Source organism: Chanos chanos, chromosome 5 (genome assembly GCF_902362185.1).
Source record: "Chanos chanos chromosome 5, fChaCha1.1, whole genome shotgun sequence".
Lineage (NCBI taxonomy): Eukaryota > Metazoa > Chordata > Actinopteri > Gonorynchiformes > Chanidae > Chanos > Chanos chanos.
In genome coordinates this window covers 8,038,918-8,043,763 of record NC_044499.1, presented here as the reverse complement: position 1 = coordinate 8,043,763, position 4,846 = coordinate 8,038,918, and positions in this window count along the sequence as shown.

Genomic DNA, 4,846 nt, shown 5'->3' with positions numbered 1-4,846 from the left:
TATGAGCATAATCATGTGTAATTTAGTCATTATGCGCTCATTCCAGTATTTATGGACTCATGTTTTCCCTGACAGATGCTAAACCGAAGTAGGTACAGCTGGCATGAATCATTCCATCTAAAGTACATCAGTGATATGGACAAAAGGGGAAGTACAGAAAGTAAAAGGCCAACTGGCTTGGCATTTGGAAAAGTCCACAATGGTAATTAAGAGTTTGTCATTGTCTCACTCCCTATGCTACAATTGAACAGTAATGAGAGGAGAGGGTCCGGGCTATTGTCTAGCTGGTGAAACCACCTCTTCAGTGTTCCCGTGCTCTGTCCAGACACCGTCACTATGTGGAAAAGAAGACTACGGTGCAAGGCATGGACAAAGTAGGGGAAACACCACGTGACAATACTTTGAAGTAACTAAATGCCAGTTATAAAGCCAGAGTCACATGAAGCTGAATATTAATGATCAATGCATGCGAGCAATGAAAGGGGTCTGACAATCAGAACAAAGAGATGTGGGTTCCTAGAGCAAGATAAGATATTTAACAGAGTCTGAAAGAGGCAAAATAGCAATTTCGAGGTCAGAGGTACGGAAGCATTGATGCCAAAAACTTCAAGCTTAATTATTATGACAGGGCCAGGGTCAGAAATAATGACATAGTCATTTCCAAAACAAAGAGAAAAGAGAAATTGTGATTACAAGTCTACGTTAAGCAGAAGGGACAGATCAAAACCTTACAGAAGAGCGTCTAAAAACCACAAAACAATAAAGAACACAAAGCATATAATTATGATAGCGCTGCCCAGTTAGGAAACCAGTTGTAACCATAACCAGTTGGCATGATGTATACAGGAAAAAAGGAAAAAAACAAACAAACAAACAAACAAACCAAAAAAAGCAATACATTCTCTATTACTCCTTTATCCGCATACAAACAAATTTATGTTTGGTGAAAGCTAAGGGTGACCCTCAGTTCACATTGCCTGTTGGCAGCACTTAAACATGGTGTGGGCATCCATTTTATGAGAGCCACCAGTTGTGGTGATTGCTTTGCGCTGTTGAATAATGACAAAGAAATATGACCGGTTGTACCCTATAGTTCCCACATTTTAAAACAAAATGCCACCAATACACACACGGATGAACACACAAAAGGTAAAGTCTTAGCGTATTCCAACACCTCCTCAAACACCTGACTGAAACATCTTTGAACCGTCACGGAAAGTTCCAGGAACGCCGTACGTGCGGCAGCGTTTCCACCTCCTAACACGCGACTGAGGCGTTTCCCTCGTGAAAAATGGCTCAATATTCCACTTGTCACAGTTCAAAAAACGTGTGTAACAGCATTTCAATAAGGACCAAAGCTTTTCTGAAGTCAAAGAGTGGTCCAACTCCTTATTAGTAACTGCAGTAGATAAACTCATACGCCGTTTGGAATTTCAATTATTTTTTTTTTTTGCCCATCTTCTCCGCGTTCCCCACCCACCGCACCGCTGTGCTCCCGTGGAGGCCCGGTCTCTGCTTCCTGAGTGGCTTTGGTCTGTGTTTTGTATGCTCTTCCTCTCCATCCTTCTCATCCTGTCAGCATATCATTTCTTCCAATTACCAAGCCAATGCGCGCGTTAGCAGATAAAAAAAAAAAAAAAAAAAAAGTACCCCATCATATACATTTCAAGAGTCTCAAACGTGTTGAAAACAACAATAAAACGTCTTACTGGATTTTTTTTTTTTTTAAAGATTCAGCATTTTTTATACTTTTTTATACTTGTTTATTTATTTACTTATTTGCCATGGCTTTGGCTGCAAACAAATACTCTCATTATTCCCCCTCGTGCTGCTAATTGAAAGATCCTGAGAAAGAGTCTTAGAGATGACTAATGCTCATTATGCCGATGGTGAGGCACACACGAGAGTGATAATATATTCAAGGTTTTTCACAGAAAATTCCGTCAAAGGCTGACTGATTAGTGCTATAAGTGTGTGTAGAACTGCTGTCAGCGTGTCTGTGCTTGTGAGATGGGTATAGACAGGAATGTTCATCTGTTAGTGAGGAAGAATGTGGAGAGAGAGAGAGAGAGAGAGAGAGAGAGAGAGAGAGAGGAGAGAGAGAGGAGACTGCTGCAATGCAGAGGATGCTTTCAGGATTACAGCTGCAATGCATGAAAGTTTTCTGTATGTTGTTTTGAACAAATTTCATCATCATTATCATCGTCATCATCTACTTCATCACTCGTTTTGGTTCCTTGCATCACGTTCGCCTTCTCAGAAACACAATAATCAAGGTTATCCAATGGAAATGCCTTACAGTCAAACCCCTCCAGGATTTGACTTCTTTCTTGATGTTAATTCATATTCTACACTCAATTTAAGCTTTTTTTTATCAATACAAACCTCACCCATTCTTTACGTATTATGATATCATGTGATGCATAGGTAAAAAAAAAAGAAAAAGAAAAAGAGAAAATCAGAAAAAGAAGAAGTCAGAGACACTCACACAAGCTAAAAACATTCAAAGTTGCTAAAGGCTGAGATGCTGTAGCTGGGAAAACCTTTGTCATGTATTTATTTGTGTGTGTATGTGTGTGGCATATATAGTTGATGAAATGCAGAAGCCAGCTATTCCTAGTTGCACCGTTACAGTCTGTATTATTAACTATTGTCCAGTTCAGAGGATTTCTCAAACTACTATTCACAATGGCTTCAGCTGAGATTAATTGAAAATAACTTCAGCTGAGTACAGTTGTACAGACACAATGGCACTTCACTGGTATAATTATTATCCACTGACTTGGACCATGCTGTACAATTGACTTTTTTTCTTCTCTCTCTCTCTCTTTTTTTTTAATCTTATCCATTATTGTTGTTTGGTAAAGTAGAAACACAATTTCACAGCTGAGAGGTTGGGTCAGACTTGGCATTATGATTAATAATATAACATTGAAAAATGATTCTCTCTTCTATATTTGGCTGAAAAGTAATTATTCCACTTTTAATTGTGAAATAGAATCATGTATGAAAAATAGACACTAAGACATTACAATGCTGAATGAAAAATGCTAATTCTGCTGGGCTGCTGTAGCGGTCGAACCGAACGATGTTTTTGTCCCATTTTTCTGTTAACGACACCTCGAAGACACGAATTTGTATATGATTAGGAATCACGCAAACAAATAATAGGAACTATGCTCAATAATTCAGAACAGAACCAAAAGGCGCCACCCTTTATGGTCTCCTCCCGGTAGTTTTTATAACCAGAGATGATTATATGGTGTCCCATTAAGATAATTGAAACAATTTATTGAGGTTCATTCAGGTGGTAAAATCCTCATCTGAATGAACAGAAATAATGCACTTCATTATGAAACATTTACATAATCTCATTTTTTTCATTGAGGTGCATACATGACATGGGAGCTGTTGCTAGAAAAATTGCGTTAAATACTTTATCTTAAATATCTTAATGTTTTTTTTTATGTTAGCCTATGTATTATTTTTCCCCTCATTTTTTCTTATCTGACAGTACACTGAGAGAGAATAATTTGAACCATTCTTGGAGTAAGCACTGTTTATTTACCATGTGACTGGTGTTGCTTGGCAACCCAAAGCCTTCAGTTCATCCAACAGCACAAGTAATAAACCCATTTTACAGAGAGGGAAGTACAGAGGAGGACATACCATTCACATCAATGCACTCTAACTCACTAAAGAGGGACAACCTCAAAATGCAACCATCAGTGTCAAATAATCATTGTCACCTCCGTACTGTCAGCTATGTACTGTTTCAGTGGGGGGTTTTTTTCTTGTGTGTGTGTGTGTGTGTGTTAACCAAGCGCCGACCAAATGGTCTGAGAACTGCAGTCAGAAATGAATCATCTGTCCACTCACTGTATGAGGGGTAGGGGAAGAGAGAACATTTCCTATTTAAGTTTGTATCGGGGAAAATGGATGAGTGTTGTCCACACCGTCTATCTTATCAAATCAACAAAATGAGTTTTCAGGATGGGACTCCCGTAGACACCTGTTTGAACCTCGGGGCAATCTTGGCCGCGCTAATATCAGATAAAACTGGAACAATCACTTTTTCACAGATACCATCTCTTTAAAGCACACACTTGATCTTGTTTTTTTTTTTTCTTTTTTTTTTTTTTCCTTTCCCTTGGACTCCATTACCCCTTTGCAATCTGCCCGGGGAAGCGTTTGAGATTCTCTCTCTACCTCAGGTGAATTGGCTGCTTTTAGAGAACAGAACAGTTGACCCCCATCGCCAATCTGTTTAAAAAAAGAAAAAAAAAAAGAGCAAGAACTCCTAAAGCCCCTCGCCTTCAACTATCTTTTTGTGAGAGACAATGAGAGACAAAGACCAGCCAAGGGCCTGCGTTTACGCCGCAGAAAAAGTACACAGGTTTTTTTTCCCCGAGCTTTGGTGTACGCATTCAGAAATACAACAGAAAATGATCTATTCACATACAAAGTAGGAGTACTTTTTTTTTTTTTTTTCTTTTGGTCGAGTTCATTTCAAAGCCTTTGATTTTTGTTAGTCATGCTGTTTTGTTTGCGCTTGCAGGCATTTTTTTGAAATAAAGGCACACCCAGTAAGAAGAACATTTGAGTGTTGATGTTGGAGAAAACACAGGTCACAGATGGTGAAAAATGATGGAAGATGAAGGAACTTTTTTTTTTTTAGGCAAAAAAGAAAAAAAAGTTCATCAAGGCCTTCCCCTCTGGCCCAACTCTAATTGAGATAGTGATTATATGACAAAACATATTACAGGTTATTAAAAGGTAATGTTTTACAACAACACCATCAGTGTTTTTTGCTGTTTTTTGTTTTTTTTCCTGGATCAACTCAATT